The 21839-nt window shown below is 40.2% G+C and overlaps 2 non-coding genes across 2 annotated transcripts; both read left to right on the top strand.

The window, feature by feature from the left end:
* Positions 1–5125: 5125 nt before the first annotated feature.
* Positions 5126–5288, top strand: LOC137659351 (U1 spliceosomal RNA). The gene has a single exon (XR_011047483.1). It is a non-coding gene; the product is annotated as a U1 spliceosomal RNA (small nuclear RNA).
* Positions 5289–20893: 15605 nt separating this feature from the next.
* LOC137659372 (U1 spliceosomal RNA) lies at positions 20894–21064 on the top strand. Its single transcript, XR_011047501.1, has one exon. It is a non-coding gene; the product is annotated as a U1 spliceosomal RNA (small nuclear RNA).
* Positions 21065–21839: the final 775 nt, after the last annotated feature.

The raw sequence follows: 21839 nt of genomic DNA, 5'->3' as shown, positions 1-21839 counted from the left end.
GCTGTATCATCTTTGTACTGCAAGGAAAAATAAAGTTTTGTATTATCTGCAACAGCTGGAACTTTACTCCATGTATCTAAAATACTTTTGATAGACGAGTTGTATTAATACAAGATAGGATTGTTCCCAGGATACTTACCGGGGGCACCCATTTTCTTAAGTGTTCATATGATGAATAAGAAGGAAATTCTGCAAAATCTTCGTAACATTGGATTGACTAGAAATAATCTAGGTAGCTGTTTACAGGCTAGAGAAGGGCGGGAAGGGGACTGATGGCCATCCAATGAGGTGCTGCCCAGCCCAAACGAAGGCCTTCCTGGCGGAGCAACCCTCATCAGGAAGGACCCGGTAACCCTAGACAGGGCAAGGGTAAAAGAGGACAAAACTGGAGATAACTGCCAGCAATCCTGAAGACCCATGTGGGGCAACACAACAAACAGTGGAACACTCCTACGATAGGCCCACTGTGACCTCATTCCTCTGATTAAGTCCTCTGAGAGGTATTCAACAACACCCTCCTGTGGGTTTGACATTGGTACGATAAGATATGATGATGATGAATATGAATTTCCAATTTGTACACAAGTTTCTTTCAACCAAAAGATATTTTGCATTCACAAAAGCCTCATCATCAACACCAATAAATTCTCAAAAGCTTCATCAATAACACCAATGACTTGTGAAGAATTTAATAGCTCTTGCACAACTGTGTCAAAAAGCAGCACTAGGATTTTGAAATTAGGATGCCACATTTGTCCTCGTATATCATTTCTAGATTATATAGTGATCTCTGTAGAATTTAGTTGCCTGTATGCTAACTGCTTATCAGGCAATACTTATACCAGTATTCTTCCCAAATTACTAGCTAGTTATTAAAGAATTACATATTCTAGCATTTTTGACATGGAGGATGGATTCAAAACAGGTCTGTATGAAGTCCTAATAATTGTGAGCGCCTTTCCGAAATGGTGTAACTGTATCAGCTTACACTCTCTAACACATGTATTTACTATTTTTTTATTAAATTATGTCCACAAGATTTGAAAAGTATTTTTACTCTTACCACCTCAGGTATATGAATTGAATCAATTGGACAATTCCCATATTTACGCTTAATAATCCTAATAACATTTATCGCAGGTTACTTTGATAAATCCTGTCAATCTTATTTATGTATATGGTTCAGCACTACCACTAACCTGATAAGAAATCTCCACAAAAGATAATCCTACTTTTTATTTTGTTAAAGAATTCCAAGAAATTACTAGCTAGTTCTTGGTGTCTATAACCATTTGGGAGCCTTTTCTCATTCCCATATGCCATTAGGCAATTAAAAGGGTGATATAACTCATTCTTGTGAGTTACTGCACCATGTATTTTTAGATTTTCATATTCAGTTTTCCTCTTCTTACTTAGTTCCTGGTTGTGGTAGCCTATTGAAAACGCCCCAAGTTAGTAATTTATTAGACCTGCCAGCAGTTCGAGACTTGCTCAATAACGATAGTTTTCAAGTAGTGTTTGCATCCTCCCCTTCCTTGTGAACTAGGGATGTATGGGTGGGGAGAGGTGTTTGGGGGAACATGTAGATCTTGGAGGAAAAATGACTGGAGATGCCCTGACCCGGATTAAGTGAAGCGAGGCTTACCATTCAAACTGTCAGTTTTCGATTGCCAATTTAATCTCCGACAGTGTAATGGAACTTAGAGTCGGTTCTGTTCAGACCTTTGTTTATAGACGGTAACTATTTTCTTGTGCTTTTCATTAGTGATGGCTCCTTCTTGTATTGCTTTATCAGAAAAAAGTAATGTTAAACTTGTTGCTTAACTTATTGGTGAATTTATTACAAACTCCTTGGAATATTGAACTACAGTAAAGTCGTTACACTTTACAGCCCTCTATGAATTACATTGAATATAGCTTGTGATAATATCACAACTGTTGTTACTGATTTTTGCCTAAAGGAAGGCAGTTTTGTGTTATCATGGCCTCAATCAAATCCTATTTAATCCATCTTCCAGAGTAGTAAGTGATTTATTCGCGTATGGATTTTTTTTTTCTGTTATTGTTCTCGAAATTGAAAATTATTAATAAACCAAGTTTAAGAATTTTACATGAAAGGTATCATAAAGATAAAAATGTATAAAAGAGACAGTAAATGATTAACAATAACAATAGCTCCGTATGTATCTTTGGCTCCAAGACCCTTTTTACCTGTCGGAGATTAACTTGGGAACCGAGAACTGACAGTTTGACTTGTAAGCCTGGCTTCATGGGTTCAGGTAAGAACTCTGGGTGCTACTATAGCGTGAGGTCTACCACACTATAGCGTGAGATCTACCTCCCGTTAGCACTATAGCGTGAGGTCTACTGCTGAGTTATTCGTCCCTCGTAGATAAAACACATTTCGTACATTTGTTTAAGCAATAAACGCTTAATTTAAACATATCTTAGAAATGACTGAAATAGATAATTGGATCTAATTACATTGAAAAAAAAAGGAATAAAGGTAAAAATAAACATTATTTCCATACATTTATTCTAGGATACACTCTTCGTACATCAAACATGGTATCATATATTTCCATACATTTATTCTAGTGATACACTCTTCGTACATCAAACATGGTATCATATATTTCCATACATTTATTCTAGTGATACACTCTTCGTACATCAAACATGGTATCATATATTTCCATACATTTATTCTAGCGATACACTCTTCGTACATCAAACATGGTATCATATATTTCCATACATTTATTCTAGCGATACACTCTTCGTACATCAAACATGGTATCATATATTTCCATACATTTATTCTAGCGATACACTCTTCGTACATCAAACATGGTATCATATATTTCCATACATTTATTCTAGCGATACACTCTTCGTACATCAAACATGGTATCATATATTTCCATACATTTATTCTAGCGATACACTCTTCGTACATCAAACATGGTATCATATATTTCCATACATTTATTCTAGCGATACATTCTTCGTACATCAAACAGGTTATCATATATTTCCATACATTTATTCTAGCGATACAGTCTTCTTTCATCAAACAGGTTAATCTAGCGATACACACTTCGTACATCTAAGAATGACACAAATAGATCATTGGAATTTTTTCTCATCGCCTTCCAGCAAAAATGATCAAGATGAGACTGGAGCAGCTGACGAACAACACCTCGCATTCTCTTCAGAATCATCGTTTTAGCGTCCAACCACGATCGCTCAATTGATATCTCTTTTAGGCCGAGGGGAAAACTGATTTAGGAGCTCCATTTGCTTCCTCTTTTATGGACAGGTCACGTTTTTGATGGATTTGGGCAGTTCACATATTCGATGGTTAGGTGCGGGCCTCTGGGACGCTGGTCACGCGGTAGACCTCACCCTCCACCTGGGTAGGTGACATATGGCGGTAGACCTCACGCTATAGTAGCACCGAACTCTGAGTCAGGGCATCTCCAGTAGCATTAATCCTCCTAGCTATTGACCTACCTGCGGATTCATCAGTAGCCCTTGCCCTTGCCTGGCCCTCCCTTGTCCTAGCCTTGTTCCAGGTTCTATGGGGCCATGGTATATTGTCAAAAAAAAAAAAAAAAAAAAAAAAAAAAAAAAAAAAAAAAAAAAAAAACCTGTCCAGAGAAAAGCTTTGGGCAATTAACAGTAGAAGAAAAAATTCATAGGTTGATGGAGAGGGGGCTCGGGCATTGATCATAAGTATATAAGGTCAGTCTTTGGGGATAATATACTGTCTTTAGTGCATTGTCACTCTCCCTTGCCTCAGTCATTAAGGAGTGGCCTGTGAACCCTTTAAAGCACGATAATCAATCCAATTGAAGAAACAGTGGTCACACTACTTGATCTAGTGTGAGATTTTTTTAACTACGTATTGGACATAATTTGATGCAAAATAACCTAATAGGAATTTATTCTTCCTAATTCATATACTTGCCTTATCTCCATGGCTCTTATTATTAAGTCATTGCCTGTGTTGGGTCACCTTTGTCCTACAAGTAAATATGCGCTCCATTGTTTCCTCCCCAGCCCCTCAAAGGATTTGAATCGGCACTAGAATGTTATATTACTTCACTGTCTTTTACAAAAAATCCAATAAGAAGTTAACATAAAATGGTCGTTCATTTATTGAATTATATTTGTGCTTATGATAAGTTTTAGGCATCTTTAATCCACAGCAAATATATAATATACTTAAATATTTGAATAATATATTGCGTGCAAACTAAGAATAATTTGTTAAGAGCAGAACTAAATTCCATTGATCTACAAGTACACCATGTCAAGGATTAAGTCTAGTGTTTCTAACTGATAACCAGTAAAGCTTGTCACTTTAAAATAAGCATACGCCTTTCCACTGAACTTGGGCGACTTGACCAGATGACATTTAGTTTGTGGTTTCTTTTAGCTTTCTCCACAGCTTTCATTTTACTTGGGTAATATGCTTGGTAGATGATATAAGCTGGTAATATACTGAGGTGATGCTATAAGCACCTGGTTATCTGTACCGAACCGAACCAAGCAGATGCAAATCACTTATTATCAGGACATCGTAGTGTGTATTACAGCCAACTCATGTTGGCACAGGCCTTTCCTTTGGTCAGCCCGTAGGCCAAATATCAGGACAGCTAGTTGTTAGATATTGAGTATTCTATAAATTATGCAGCTTTCCATTCGTGTTACTTTGGCTATCTATGTATCAAGGGGTGTATGTATGAGTGCAGCCACCTGTATGTAAATCTATATGTATTTTTTGTAAAGAAGACATTTCCCTTCATTAGGATTTATTATAACAAAGGTTTTCCAAAACTTTGAATAGGTGAAATCTCCATTAGGACATAAGCTGTCAACAGACAAAGAATAAAAGATATTTGAAAATCACTTGGGGAAAATATCTCTTTTCAATATCTGTATACAATAATTCAGTAAGATATAATTATTTATAAGATTATAAAATGGTTCAAGCACGTACCCATTAACTTAAATGTATTATATACATAAACTTGAAGAATTTATTACATACAAACTAATATGAGGAGACGTTTACTCAGTTCACCTCAGCTTGGATGCTGTGATTTATGGGAAGAGCATACTTACCTGGCACAGGGGACACCATGATCACGAAGGTGGTTCCCCCAAGGCGAGGCTCACCATTGCACTCCGGTGGTGCTGACCCTTGCGATTGACCCAAATGTGGTCAACTCGGGTGCGAAATTTTTGGTAGCGGGGGACTGCGTTCGCGCTATCCCCCAATAAAATCTCTAATTATCTTGTAAAAACTAAAATAGTTTAATATGTTCGAGGACATTCCGGATCATAAAGTTTTCATACATGACCTCTTTAATATTTTCAGAGTAGGTCCAGTAGGATGATTCAACGTGTGAAGTATCACCCTATTGGTTATACTGAGGCTTGTCTTGGCTGGGTATGGCTCTTGGCCATGCTGATTCTCTTGCACATGTGTCTAGAAAACTCTGAAAAGATTGCTCTGGTCGGGGCAATACTCTGAAAGCAGATTCTTGTGAGCAGAGATTTCGTAAGACCACACTGGTCAGGTCTTCCACTCTTGGGGGCTATGACTGACAGTTAAAGAGCCCCTGTCCGGAAATATGGTCCGGGCAATCTGTGTGTGTATGTATTGGTTATACAGTTGGTAAACTGAAGAGAATTAGACATTTATGATTTTGGAGCATTTGTAGGCTGGCTCAGGCATAAAAGAATGGTTGACTTAATTTCTCTTAAGTTTAGTCCTCACATTAATTGTTTGCTTGGGGCAGTTGTAGGGGTGTGTGTATGATGCCGGCCATGCCCCGTAACTTCCTTATTTTCAACCCTATTGTTAAGAATACCTGGGTCGCAGATAAGGACAAGGCTTGTAGGTTAGGTGTGAAAGTTTATGTTAGTGGTATTCTGTACACGCTGGGGGCCTATCCATTATCATGCATGTTAAAATAATCTGATTATGTGATTCTCAGTTTTTTTTTTTATTATTTGACCCGCCCCATATGGCGAGACGAAACTGTAGTGTGTTGTCCTGTCACCCGTACCTTGAAACCTCAGTTGGACATTAAAACACAACGAGTATAAAGGTGTTTTTGTTAATCCGAGTATGAAGGTAGATAGAAAGTATATTAGAAAGAATATGAATTAAATTAAAAGAAATATCAAACAACTAAAAATCAAACTTTACCATGTTATGGGCCCAGGATGCTCCCAGATTTCCAACTGTGAAATAAATATCATAGAAAAAAGGAGAAAACTTGGAAGTAGAACAACATCCTGTACTACACCATTGAAGGACTGAACTACAAGGGTGCCGTGAAGCAGAGAAGTACACAAAATGGCGGGTTAAGACAGAAAAAAAAGAGGCATGAAATTCTGAAAGAATCAAATTATTTCCTTTGGGCGAAGAGAACTAAAGCCCCTCTCACTCAGAAGAGGTGGTGGGAATGTATAGATCCAGGATATGCTGACGATCAAGACGACTGGACGCAAATGCAACTTCAAAGAAATAACGATGCACCGAGTTATATAAACACAACAAATGGATAATTTAGATCAGGACGACATCATTGAATATAACAAAGCAAATGAAGCATGGGATATTTTAAGTGATATCCACACAAAAATGGATACATTTCAAATTGTTGATGTGCTTGAAGAACTGTGTAACTGCAGAAAAACTGAAGAAATGTCAATGAAGGAATATATAGCGTATGTATACTGATTGGGCAGGGATGTAAATGCAGCTTTAGGGGAAGAAGTAGCTCAATTTTGAAACTTAATGGTAGCTGCGTTTGTGCTGAGAGGTCTTAAACATATTCCCAAAAATCAAATTATGTTAAAATCACAGTTCTCAAAAATTGAAGATTTAAATATCAAAACTGTAAAGTCAGTGCTGCTTTTTGAGGAGATGCAAAATAAATCGAAGCAAGAAAAGAAGAAAACCTTTTAGTTTATAAAATGAACCTCAGAAGAGATTCAAGAAAAGAAGATGGAAATTCAAGTACAAGTTATGAAAGAGAAGAAGGCGCAAGAGGCTTTAAGAGAGAGGACAAAAGATTTCTCTGCTATGCTTGTAGCCAGCCTGGACATATAGCAAGATACTGTAAAAAATTTGAAGAAAAAGGAGATAAGGAAGAAAGAAGAGACAGAAGAAAGAAGACACAATTCTGAGGACAGACAAAATAAAAGAAGCAGGAAAAGAATATCAGGGAAGAAAGCACAATATGACAGTGATAAAGACCATGAAAGTGAATCCAAAGAAGAGGAGCTATCAGGGAAGGTTGCCAAAACCAGAACAGATACAAAGGCAATTGTTTCAGTAATTGAAAATGGAAGGGAAATGACAGAAAAAGTGAATGCTATTGTGAACAAGTCACCAGTGAAAGAAGATTAATATGGAACTTGGATTCTGGTGCTAGTGATCACATAACACCTCATAAAGACATAGTTGTTGATTTTGATAGTAGCATCACAGGTAACGTAAAATGAGGCAATGGCAAGAAGTCTTCAGTTCTAGGTAGAGGAAAAGTGATTATGAAAATGAAAGACCAGTATGGTGGATATGAGTTGAAATTACAAGAAGTATAATATGCCCCAAATCTAGATCAAAACCTAATGTCTGAAAGGATATTCTATGAAAAGGGTTTTAAGTTAGTTACCTACAAAGGTATCAAACAAGTAAAAGATGTAAAAGAAGTATTTCTGAAAGGATACTGGAATTAGGCATCGAAGATGTATTAGTGCAAAGGTAAGAAAAATTTTCAAGGAAAGGAAAGAAATTTTAATAAGAATGAAGATATAGAAGTCACAGGAAATAGAGCAACGATAAATTTGTGGCAGAGAAGATATTGACTTGTACTACCCTTACCCAAAGTTTGTGAAGCAATGGGAAAACTTGAATACTGTACTACACAACATGCATGGAAGGTAAGTCCAAAAATAAGCCAATGCCTGCAAGTCAATCAAGCAGTAGTGAAGTACTGGAAATAGTACATAGTGATGTTTGAAAGATTCCTGAGCATCATCGAATGCAAGTGGAAGCCACTACTTTGCTACCTTTTTAGACCGCGATTCAAGGTACAGTGGAATTGCTATAATGGAGAAGAAAAGTGAAACAATGGAGAAATTCAAGGAATACATGGACAAGGCAGAGAGGAAACACAACAGACTTTTGCAATGCCTCCACACTGATAATGGAGGAGAGTATGTCGGCGAGGAATTCTCGGTTTCTCTAATAGAGAAGGGAATAGAGAGACGTCTGACAATCCTGTTATCGCCTCAAGATGCATGATAATAGAGTCTGGAGTACCTCACAAATTCTGGACTGAAGCCATTTGTGGTGAAAGAATGATGGATAAAGTGGACTATATACTTAATGTTGTTACTGACTAAAAAGCCGCTACAAATGTCTTTTCGTAACAACTACTACTGCTCCCTTTACGGCTTCTAAGGAATAACGGGAGATATCTCTCCCCCAATAAACTATTAATTAGTATAACCGATATTCAATAGTACTACAGTCATATAATTCCCAATAATAGGACTACAATCCAAGTCCTTTCATCTACTGAGCAGTCTCTACTGACATGGACTCAGTTCGTAAGTCTCAATAAGATACAACGAGACAAGTTTGTTTTTCTCTCTCTCCCTCTCTCTCTCTCTCTCTCTCTCTCTCGTAAGTACTCACGGGTAGATTTTCCGACCTTAGAGGACCGCAGTTTGTAGCCTCGTTTTCTATAAGTTGCACAAACTTCTTACTATGAACACCTTGATGTTAAGTAAGTATTAGATCGATTCTTAATTACCAACTATGCATTAAAACAAGAACTTAAATCAGTGGAGGATATCGAAATGCACTTGTCAAATTGTAGTCAAACTTAGTTTAATAGCTAAAAGTTAAATTTTACATAAATGAGTGATTATGCAAAGACAAACTCAAGGGATTTTTGGGCTCAAGCCATGTCGTCCTGATGGTAGGTTCCTATAAGTAGCTTCCAAGGGATATTTGAACTACAGTGATATTCCTAGAGAATTTACCTTTAGGTCTCCAGAATTCTAACTCCTGGCGCGAATATCCTTAAAATTTCTCTTAAGGATATCGCATAAATCATGGGACGTATATCTTGATACGACACATAGCAATCTTCACCCCGAATAGCGTTTTCGCCTTGAGGGGGAAGAGTGGCAAATTAGAAGGGGAGCCGTTATCAAGGTTACCCTTCCTCCCATACTAATGTTGAGTATCTAGATGGCGCCATATCCAAGATGGCGGTTATTCCTATTTTTGTAGCGAATTCACACGGTGGTGTTCCCTTTTGATCTCTTCTTTTTTATTGATTTTGTGAGGATTATTATGCAACCCCCAGCTGTTTTGGCCTCTGGAAAGTTGAGTATTGATTCTTTACAATGTATAATTTTTAGCTCCTGTTCCACATTGAAATTAGAGTAATTAATTGTGTTAGGAGCTAGGCCTGTCACCAGAGGCACCATGGGTGTTATGGTTCATTATGCAAGAGTTATTTAGTTAGCAGAACGATTCCCGGTTGTAATAGCAATAATAAATTGTGAAAGCTATTTAGGCACAATTATACTTGTAAATATATTTATTTTATGCATAATTTCCTCTTCCTTTTGTCGATCATATAGGTTAGAGTTTCGGTGATTTAGGTAACCGAGATCTCGTCTTGCTTAGGCTAGCTAGCCTAGGCGATGTAGTATACTTTCAGACATTATCCCCGTTTACCCTCGTGTATCGTCTTATTAATTCAATGGGAGATAGTACATCTCTTAGAATTATATAACTCGATACTTGTCTCCTGTGGAGATTTAAGGGTAATCTCTCCTTCCCTCTGAGTGTAGCCATAGGCTAAAACCCTATCTTGGTCTTGCCATTGAGTAGACACTCCGGCTTGACTAGGCTAGTGTTTTCTGTTTCTTTCCCTGGCCGGAAGATAGCTGACATTGGGTTTTTGACAGAACCTTAGAGTATTCAGTCTTTTGCCGGTGGCCAGCCGGCAGGGTGAGTAGCCACTCCCCTGCTGGCCTTAGCCGCCGACATAGGAGGCTAGAGCTCCCTAGGCTGCACTTGAAGTGGTTGTATGATGCCGCCACCTTCTCTCCTGCGGTCTAGAAGACTAGTCCTGTGCTCGCAGACCCTAGGCTGAAGAATATACATTCTTCTGCTGCCTAGGATGGCTCCGACACTGAAATGATGTCTCTCTCAGGTTGAGAGGGGACGGCAAGCCTGCCGCCTCCCCCTTAACTCTATTAGCAGACCCTAGGTTGAAGAATAGGTATTCTTCTGCCTTCTAGGACAGCGCCGATATTGAAATAGAGTTTCTTCGTTGTGTGGTAGGACCGGCAACCCTGCTGCCTCCTTCCACACTTCATACAGGACCCTTTTCCCTACCCCCTCTGTCCTTTAGCGATGACTTGGACATCGCATTCCTTGTGGCCGTCGTCCTGCAATCTTACCGCTTGCCGGCGGGTTGCGGGGGCGGCCGGGCTCCTACTTAAGCAGCTGTTTAGCAACTCAGTCTTTCTCTTACGGACATAGGATCCGGGAAGGTTGTGCCGGCTATGGCGGCTGCCGGTGGGAGACCCCTCTGCTGCTGAAGGTTCTTGAGTCCTCCCATGGACTGCCATCCACAGTCCTGTCAACGGTCTTTGCGGCTGGATGGAAGCCTAAATGATGCATTCTCCCCTTCCATTTGAACCTTCCTTCTGGAGGAAGGCAGTAAGTTTATATACTTACGTCCTTATTTAGTGTAATCATACATTGTGATAAGGAAGTCCTTCACTCCATGCTTTCTCTCTCTGAGCTAGTGCTGCTGCTAGCCAGGACGGCGCCGTCAGGTACTTACTTAGTCGGAGGCATGCCGACTGTAACGGTGCCGCCGGGTACAAACCTGCTGGCCATGCTGATGGCCGGGCCGGCGCTGTCAGGTACTTACTCAGTCGGCGGCATGCCGACTCTACCAGTGCTGCCGTATACAAACCTGCTGGCCATATGCCGGCCGGACTGTGCCGCCAGGGACTAGCTCTGCCGGCAATATGCCGGCTGAATTACGGTATATGATTATACAGTAGCCAGTATATTTGCAGTAGAGTATATACTGCAGATAGAAAACTATTGTATATATTATACAGTAGTTATTTTCCAACATATATTGTGTATCCTTACCCAGTCTTTTGCTGATACCAATCCTATATTGAAAGAATAGAATTCCTTCAATACTCTGATTAGAAATCAGTCAACAATTTACCCCACAATATTAAATATTTAGAAAGGTCAGTGGTAGTACACTATCTATCCCTAAAGGTTAGAACCCTTATCTTTGAGCTTCCCTGATCAGGAAGCTCTATAGTTTTAATATTGGAAGGGAAAGTCACAACAATTGGCTGGGTGGGATACACAAGTATGTGTCTTTTCTAATTTCTTGTGCAGTCGGCGAGATGCCGGCCGGACCGTGCCACCAGGTGCTAGCCATGCCAGCAACACACTGGCTGAACTACAGTATATGATTATACAGTAGCTAGTATATTTGCAATATAGTATATACTGCAAACAGAAAACTGTAGTATTATTATACAGTAGTTTATTTCTAACATATCTTGTGTACCCTTGTAAAGGCTTTTGCTGAGACCGAACCTATATTGAAAGAATAGAATTCCTTCAATACTCTGATTGGAAATCAGTTAATACTTACCCCACAATATTAAATAATCAGAGGGGTCAGTGGTAGTGTACACTTCTTCTATCCTTAGGGGTTAGAACCCTTCTCTTTCGAGTTACCCTGATAAAGGAAATTCTTTATCTTCAATATTGGGGGGAGGTTACAGCAATTGGTTGGGAGGGATACACAAGTATGTGTTTCCCTATTTCTTTCTTGATTACTATCCTAAGCTATAATGATTGAAATATGAATAATTGCATATTTGTTTATCATGTAAGATAAACAATCGTATACTCATTTTGTTTTCCTTTCTTTACCGAAGAAACCCCAGATTACATGCGATGCGATCTTCTGCAATCTTAAGAGTAAGTATTTCTACGGTCATACAGCATGCAGGTCTCATGCCCCCTGCACCATTATTACCGAATCCCTGCAATATAGGGACCCTTAAGTCAGCAATATCCGCCGGACCTTAGTGACCGAAGGTTTTGATGACCCCAAGTCAACAGTGTCTAGGGATGCAGCACGTAAAAAGCTACGCAAATGGGTAAGAGGGCTCCAGGAAAACTCTCAGGAGCCATACCTACCTAACGATAGGATGCATAGTTTACTGTTCCTGAAAGCGGGTAGTGAAATGGTTGTGCCCCAAGCACGACTCGCACCTCCCTGCGTCCAAATTACCATCGAGACGGTTGGCGGGGAGGCACCTTCTTCCATCTCTGCCGGCCCCGGAGCCGTTACCCTCGACGTCTTCACTTTCTGCCCCTCCATTGGACAACACGAGCCAGGCGCTGGCCCATCTTATGGATTTAATGGAGAACATTCGCAAACGAGGCGAGCAAGGGAAGCGAAATCCAAGAGAGAGCTCAGTGAAGCTCCACTTATCGCCTCCCGAGGGTCATTCAAGCGACCGAGAGACCAAGACCTCCCGACCTGCTCCAAAACCAATCCCTGGAGGTATGCGGAGGTTATGCCGATTTTGAACGTCAAACTCTATATCTCAGAGAAGATGGGAGCTGTCCCCTTAGACGATATCCAGTTTTGGCCAAGCTTTAACGCTTTCCCTGATTGCTTCATTCGACTGAAGCATGAACCAATATCAAAAGAGGAGACAGAATCGGGGGAAGTCATGGTTTCGACCACGATAAGGCACAGGCTCTCTTGTTAAGTAGCCTGAGAAAGGCGGGTTATTCGGTATCGAAAGTATCCGCCTTGAGAAAGAAACGCCCTACCTTTCTTGCTCCTGCTTCAATAGCATTCCCCTTTATGTGGAAGACATTTAAATCTGTTGCCAAGGCAGTGGAGGCAGGCAAACCATGCCCTGCACTTGAGGAGTGCAGGCCTCTGTCACTAGCCTTACCCATGCTGGAGAAGGAATGGAAGGAAGTCCACCTAACCTTCTCAGTAGGGAAACTGGACGCGGACGTCGCTGGACGACAGTTTAGCGATAATCTCCCTGAAATTTTGGAGTTTCTCTTGTGCAAGGAACAAGAGAAGAAGGAGAGACTTGCTGCCTCTTTATCCCTACAAAACTGCATAGAGATGTGTGTAGGCCAACGAAGTACCCCCGACATGCTCATGGTCTTGGCCAAAATGCATATGGCCACCTTAGTAGAAGACCTATATGCTTTTACGAAGGCTAGGAGTGCCTGTAGAGAGTTCTTGTTCGCTGCTGCAACAGTGAAACATGAACCCAGGAAGCTGATATCTTCAAACATCTGGGGTAAAGACCTCTTCCCAAACGATGTAGTCAAAGAGGTGGTCGAGAAAGCCATCACGGAGAATAGGAACCTTCTACAGAAGTGGGGCATCTCTTCAAAGAGGAAGTCTTTCCCGGATGTGGGTCCCCAACCTAAAAGGAAGACGAAAAAGCCTATACTTTTCCCTCGGCCTGCCCAACAACATCCCACAGTTTCTATGACAGCGGTGCCCTAGGTAGGCGGTTGAGGAGGTAAACCCTCCGATCAATCAAAGCAAGGAGACGCTTCCGGTAGGAGGGAGGCTCCAACAATTTTAGGATCGTTGGACCTTTGATCCTTGGGCCCAAGGCCTAATCAAGATTGTACTAGGACGGAAACTAGACATATCTCTACCATTATTTCCTCAACTCTTCCAACACTTCAACGCTGTATTAGAAGAGTATACCCTACAGCTCTTGAGCGTACAGGTTATAAGGAAAGCAAAGTCCATTAAATTCCAGGGAAGTCTGTGTTGTGATCCCAAGAAGGACTCAAGAAAACTCAGAGTCATTCTGGACTTGTTGCCACTCAACAAGTTCATAAGAAACAGCAAGTTCAGGATGTTAATCCTTCTGCACATAAGGACCCTATTGAAGAAAGGGGCGTTCACAGTCTCGATAGACCTGACAAATGCCTATTGGCATCTTCTAGTCAGTCGCCCCCTCTCCTCCTACCTAGGATTCAAGTTTCAGAAGATAAAGTATGTTCTAAGAGCCATACTCTTCGGACTAAACATAGTCCCAAGTATCTTCACGAAATTGGCAGACGCAGTCGTGCAACAACCACGCCTAGAAACTGTTCAGGTAACAAAGTACCTGGACGACTGGCTGGTGCGGGCAGCACCCAAAGAGGCTGGTCTGCAAGCATCCAAGGAAGTTACCCAGTTCCTGGAACTTCTGGGATGCAAAATCAACTTCAAGAAGTCTCGACTCTCTCCAGCTCAAAGGTTTCAATGACTTAAAGTCCATTGGAACCTGATGTCACATTGTCTCTCCTTTCTTTTAGGGAAGAAGGAGATCGCAGGGTTGGTCAAGAAACTACTGTAATCCGACAGGATTTCAAGACGCTAACAGGAAAGAGTACTGAACTCTCTCCAGTTTGCAGCAGTGACAGACCCAGTGCTAAGAGCACAGCTGAAAGATGTGTCAGGAGTCTGGTGAAGATAACGCATCAACGCTCGAAGAGATCTAAAATGACCAATATAGGCCTTACTTTGATCACTTCTCAACCCATGGTTGAAGGCCAAGAGCCTAATGAGGACCGTGCCCTTGCAACCACCTCTACCATCGATTATCATCCACATGGATGTCTCGACGGAATAATGGGGATTTCACTCCCATCAAAAGATAGTCCAAGGGTCTTGGTCATCTCTGTTCAAGGCTCTTCTCATCAACATTTTGGAAGCCATGGACAGCGAAGTGATAGCGAGACGTCTGAGCCGACAAGGCTCGAGATCGTCCCAGATGATCTAAGCGATATTAGCTATCCCTTGCCTAAAGAAACGGCACCTATCAGTAGTTCACTTACAAATGATCCGCAATGTGACAGCGGAGGCTTTTCTCAGGCTCAAGCCGATAGAGTCAGAATGGCCCACAGATGCAGACTCATTCTCTTCCATCTTGGAACAAGTCCCGAAACTGCAGATGGACTTCTTCGTGACGAGCGTCATCAAGAAACTACCTCAATATGTAGCCCCATACGAGGACCCTCTAGAGAAGGTAACGGACGCCATGTCCCTAGTTTGGAACGGATGGACCCGGAATTTCCTGTTCCTTACATGCAATCTCCTGCCGAAGGTCCTCAACATGCTGAGATCCTTCTAAGGAACGGCAGCTCTAGTGGCTCCCAAATAGCCCAGGAGCAACTGGTTCCCCCTTAGTGAGGGAACTGAGGCTGATGCTGGCCCTTGTACTGAACCCAGCACTATTTCAACAGGTTCAGAAGTTAACTGTCTTCGATTCATCACAGAGAACCCAAAACCTTCATTTCATGATTTTCTCACCCTAGCGGTTAAGAAAAGATTTGGGATCTCAAAAGGCAGTATAGACTTCTTAGAAGAATACAAGTCCAAGTTAACCAGAAGACAATATGAATCGTCTTGGAAAAAAGTGGGTTGCTTTTGTTAAAGAAAAAGGACCGAACGAAATTTCAATAGACTTCTGTCTGTCCTTTATCCACCTTCATAATCAAGGTCTGGCAGCTAACACGATAACTACGTGTAAGTCAGCCTTGACTAGACCTCTTCTAGATGCCTTTCAAGTGGATCTGACGAACGAAATCTTTAACAAGATCCCGAAGGCATGCGCTAGTCTAAGGCCTACGGCTCCTCTGAAGCCCATTTCATGGTCTTTGGACAAGGTCCTACATTATGCTTCATCTGTGAACAATGAAGATTGTTCTCTCAAGGATCTAACCCAGAAGGTTATTTTCCTGTTCGCTATATCCTCAGGGGCTAGAGTTAGTGAAATAGTAGCCCTGTTAAGAAATGAGGGCCACATTCAGTTCACAGAAGTGGGAGAACTGAATTTCTTTCCTGATCAAGCTTTTCTCGCCAAGAACGAGCTACCCACTAAAAGATGGGTCCCTGGAGAATCTTCCCTCTGAAGGAAGATGTCTCTCTATGTCCCGTAGAGTGTCTAAAGGTCTATCTTTGTAGAACTTCAGACTTCAGGGGAGGACAGCTCTTCAAAAGAGAAACCTCAGGATCAGACTTATCCCTAAAACAACTGAGTGTGAAGCTCACCTACTTTATTCGCAAAGCGGATCCAGACAGTACACACGCAGGTCATGATCCGAGGAAAATTGCTTCATCACTGAACTTTTTACAGTATATGGACTTTGAGCGTCTTCGCTCATATACTGGATGGAAATCATCCAGAGTGTTCTACAAACACTACGCTAAACAAGTCCATGAACTGAGGCATTATGTGGTGACGGCAGGTAGTGTATTAAAACCTGTCGTCTAGTGCTGCGATGAACAATTAATATATTAGGACTATCAATTAAGGTGAAAAAGGTTGACACTTCCAGTGTGATACCTTTCAAATGAGTGGCACCATGGTGACACTAAGACTGTTCAAAATCTCAGTGTGGAATTATACAGATAACTCTTGTGCCGTGTGTACATAGTACACAGTGTTGATAGTATACAACATTTACAGAATTTATATTGGAAAAATTTATCAAAATTTTTAGTTTTAGAGTGGCACTCATCATTCCTTCCTTTTCAGGGAGGAAAAATATTTTCTGTACGTTGCACGTATAATTCCTTTAACCCGTTACATTCGTTACACTCGTTATTCCATTTAATCATTTATTTGAAATAAATGTCTAATAGAATGTAATTGCGTCCTATTGTGCCCTGCAATTTGCACATTAAATATGCCAGAGTTCTCTTAATTATTTATTTAAGTAAACCTCATTTCATAGTATGCTTACAAACAATGGATATAGTTGACACTGATATTGTTCTGACAATATATTCAAACCGTGAGACCGTTTGTATTTCAGGTGGATACTTGTGTTTGTTCATACAATATATGCTAACCTTGAGGCCCCTTTTCTACTGTCTAATATGACTCTTCCCTGCAGGGGGCCGGAAGCACTAACACTGTCTATGATTAGTGGTAATGACGGATAACAGTAAAGTCATTTGTCTTAATGGTCCAGATGACCTTAGAAAAATTGTCCCAAGGCTAAGAGACCTATGAAAATCCACAGATACAGTACTTTCTAGTAATTCTCTGGTAAACTTCCATCATGACGACATGGCTTGAGCCCAAAAAACGGATTTTGAGCGAAGCGAAAAACCTATTTTTGGGTGAGATAGCCATGTTGTCCTGATGGACCCGCCCTCCTTTTCTATAGAAAAGGCCTTGGCAGGATCCCTCCCAAAACTACTATATCTGTAGCACCATGCTCAATGCTACAAGGAATAATCGCCATCTTGGATATGGCGCTATCTAGATACTCAATAGTAGTATGGGAGGAAGGGTAACCTTGATAACGACTCCTCTTCTAATATATCACTCTTTCCCCTCGAGGCGAAAACGCTGTTCTGGGTGAAGATTGCTATGTGGTATATCAAGATATACGTCCCCTGATTTATGCGATATCCTTAAGAGAAATCTTAAGGATATTCGCGCCAGGAGTTAGAATTATGGAGACCTAAAGGTAAATTCTCTAGGAATATCACCGTAGTTCAAATATCCCATGGAATCTACTAATAGGAACCTTCCATCAGCATGACATGGCTATCTCACCCAAAAATAGATTTTTCGCTTCGCTCAAAATCCGTTTTATAAGGCAATGGCACTTTAACAAAATTACGACAAAGTTTAAAGAATAAGGGTAAATCACCACTTCTAATCTTATACACACACACACATCCACCACCGCCACGACACCCAATAACATATCAGCTCAAAGTTTGAGCCTGAGGCCCAGAGCAAAAAGCTGTCTCCTTCGTCATGCATTCAGATTTTATTTGAGGAAAGGAGACAAGTTATACAATTACAAAGTATGTAAGACTGCCTACAAGATTTACATTAACACAAAAATCCTTGATACAATTTCAAAGATCAACATAAAAACAAATCCAAAACACACAGCATGTAATTTTAAACACATTTCTTAAATGTAATTAGCTGTTTGGTGGTGTGTGACAAATACGTTCATGGGTAGTGTCATGCCCATACATCTATGGAGGAGCGCGAACTAGGTGAATCATAGTGCGAACACTGCTCTCGTTGTGTTCTAGCCTTTGACCTCAACTGATAGATTCTCTGGCGAGATGTAAACTAGTTACCTTCAACTACTACCACAGGTACAACACATTCGCCAGAAGCACATAAACGAAACTTCTTATTAAAACTGAAATTTATATTAACATTTTGTAAGCATATTTTACAGTGATTGACCATACGTGAAATGCTACATACTAAAACCATAGTCATGCATGAAACAAACAATAACGTAAGAGTGTCATTCTCTCGTAAAATGTGGTTCTTTAACTCTTAACATAATATGCAATTAAGAACATACTTCTACAAAATACGAAGACATGCAAATTTCGGTTTCATGAATAAAGACACAAACGAAATAACAAATTCTGTTTGCCAATTACCCGACATATGAAAATTCTCAATAATAAATCAATCAATAACCTGTATGAACACGCAATACTTATAACCTAACGGTAAGAGGAAGATTATGGTTATACAGACGCATACACAAAAATGTTATGTTAAATCGTTGTGAGAGGAATTTCTCGCACTATTCTTCATGCAAATTACATCAAGAATAGAACAATGTCAATTGCCATAAACAAAATTCTATTCATGCTGTGGAATGGGAGAAACCTCAAATGTGACAACCTGAAATTGATTAAAGTGTTTGGCTGTGAAGCTTGAGCTAAGCTAAAGGAGAGACTGAAGCTCGAAGTTCAAGCAGAAAGATGTGTCTACATGGGGGTTTGCCCAAGCCAAAAGGGATTCAAGTAGCGGAACATCAACAAACAAGTCATGATCAATGCCATTAACATTGACTTTAAATAAGAGATTTACCCTTTCAAGATAAGGGAACCAGCAGTAGAAACTGCACCCAAGAAGCAAGTAGTAACTTTCTTCTTATCTGACTCAGACACTCATAACAACTCCTATTGGGAGAACCATTTCTCAGATGATAACACCAGCAATGAAAACAGGGAAGAAAATCAAGATAATCAAGAAGACAAACCTTAAAATTTTGAAAACAGTAAAGAAAATCAATAAGAATTTCTTGAAAAACAAGAAAATCATCAAGAGAACCATGACGAGGAACGTATTTTTGTCAACGATCCCAAAGGACGAGGAAACCAAGGAAGTGCCAATGTTGCAAGGTCAATACATATTTCCAGCATTTTCCAAAATACCTATTGACTGTTGAAGAAGCATTCAATTGTCCTGACAAAGACAAATGAGAAGCTGCAATGCTGCAAGAAATGAAATGTTATAAAGCATGGACTCCTTGAAAACAGTGCCAAGACCAACAGGACACAAAATGATTGATTGCAAGTGTGTATTCAGAAGAAAATACGTCGAAGTAGGTGAGGTAGGGGTACACAAAGCAAGACTTGTGGCCAGGGGGTTCTGCCTAACACCTGATGTGGACTACCTCGAGACTTATGATCCTCTAGTGAGGAAAATCAAGCATTTGACTGTTACTTGCATTAATTGCTGAAAATTCATGGTCTGTTGAACAGCTTGACTTTAATTCAGCCTATCAAAACTAGATTCCAATGATCTACAAGTTACCCATGTCAAGGATTAAGTCTAGTATTTCTAACTGAACCAGTAAAGCTTGTCACTAGTATTTCGATAGAAGTTTAAAGAGAATTTGAATAACCATACGGATTTCAACTTAACTTGGGCGACATGACCAGATGACCTTCAGTATGTGGTTTTTCTTAGCTCTCTCCACAGCTTTCTTTTTCCTTGGGTAATATGCTGAGCAGATGATATAAGCTGGGTAATATGCAGGGCAGAGGATATAAACTGAGTATTATGCGGAGCAGGTAATATAAGCTGGGTAATATGCTTGGTAGATGATATGAGCTGGGTAATATGCTTAGTAGATGATATAAGCTGGTAATATGCTGAGGAGATTGATATAAGCTCCTGGTAATCTTTACCGAATCGAGCCAAGCAGATGCAAATCACTTATTATTAGGACATCTACTTATTTAGATATTGAGAAGATGCAAAGCTCTTGTTATAAGGACATCTACTTATTGAATATTAAATTTTCCTCTTAATTATTAATATTAATCTTCATTTTTTTTTAACAATCTTGGATTCTATAAATTGTGAAGCTTTCCATTTGTGTTACTTTAGCTATCAATATATATCAAGGGGTGTATGTATGATAGCAGCCACCTGTATGTAAATCTATATGTATTTTTTGTAAAAGAAGACATTTTCCTTCGTTAGGATTTATTATAACTAAAAGGATTTCCTAAATATTGAATAGGGGAAATCCCCTATGGGTGGGGGGGGGGAAGGTTTAGAACTTAAGCTGTCAACAAAGAATAAAAGATATTCAAAAATCACTTAAGCAAAATATCTTTTTACAATAATTCACTAAGATGCATTATTTATATTATAAAATGGTTCAAGCACGTTCCCATTAACTTAAATGTATTATATACATCATCTTGAAGAATTTACTGCATACAAACTAATATGAGAAGAAGTGTACTCAGTTCACCTCATCTTGGATGCTGTGATGTGTGGCAAGAGTGGAAGTTCCTTTAGGTAGGAAAACAATTTGGAATGCCTCATTTACTTGAGGCAAACATATGACACGAGATCGACGGGCTGCCAACGCAAGAGCCCGTGTTCAGTCTATGTAGACTGAACAATCTATAAACAAGCAAGCAAGCAAGCGAGTGGCAAGAGCATACTCACCTGGCACAGGAAACACCGTGTGACCGTGATCACGGAGGTGGTTCCCCCAATGCGAGGCTCACCATTGCACTCCGGTGGTGCTGACCCTTGCGATTGACCCAAATGTGGTCAACTCAAGTGTGAAATTTTTGGTAGCTGGGGACTGCGTTCTTGTTATCCCCAATAAAAACCCTAATTATCTTGTAAAAACTTAAATTTTAATATGTTTGAGGATATTCTAGGTAATAAAGTTTTCTTACATGACCTTATTAATATTTTCAGAGTAGGATAATTCAACGCCGCGTGAGGTATCACCATATTGGTTTACTAAGGCTTGTCTTGGTTGGGTGTGGCTCTTGGCCAAGCTGATTCTCTTGCATATGTGTCTAGCAAACTCTGAAAAGTGTGATTGATCTGGGCGGAGCAATACTCTAAAAGCAGATTCTTGTGAGCTGAGATTTTGCAAGACGCTGACAACACCGGTCAGGTCTTCTACTCTTGGGGGCTATGACTGACCGTTAAAGAGCCTCTGTCCGGAAATATGGTCCGGGCAATCTGTGTGTGTGTATTGATTATACAATGGATAAACTGAGGAGAAATAGACATTCATGATTTAGGAGCATTTGTAGGCCTGCTCAGGCATAGAAAATTGGTTGACTTAATTTCTCTTAAGTTTAGTCCTCACATTAATTGTTTGCTTGGGGCAGTTCTAGAGGTGTGTGTATTTTCAACCCTATTGTTAAGAATACGCTGGGTCGCAGGTAAGGACAAGGTTTGTAGGTTAGGTATGAAAGTTTGATAGTGGTATTGTGTACATGCTGGGGGTCCTGTCTATTATTATACATGTTAAAATAATCTGATCATGTGATTCTCAGTTTTGTTTCTTTGTAATTATTTGATTTTCATTTTTACCGCCTGGAATTAAACTTTACCAAGTTATGTGCCCAGGATGCTCTGAG

Source organism: Palaemon carinicauda, chromosome 19 (assembly GCF_036898095.1).
Source record: "Palaemon carinicauda isolate YSFRI2023 chromosome 19, ASM3689809v2, whole genome shotgun sequence".
Taxonomy (NCBI): domain Eukaryota; kingdom Metazoa; phylum Arthropoda; class Malacostraca; order Decapoda; family Palaemonidae; genus Palaemon; species Palaemon carinicauda.
The sequence above is the reverse complement of the archived record's forward strand: the minus strand, read 5'-3'. Positions and strand labels throughout refer to the sequence as shown.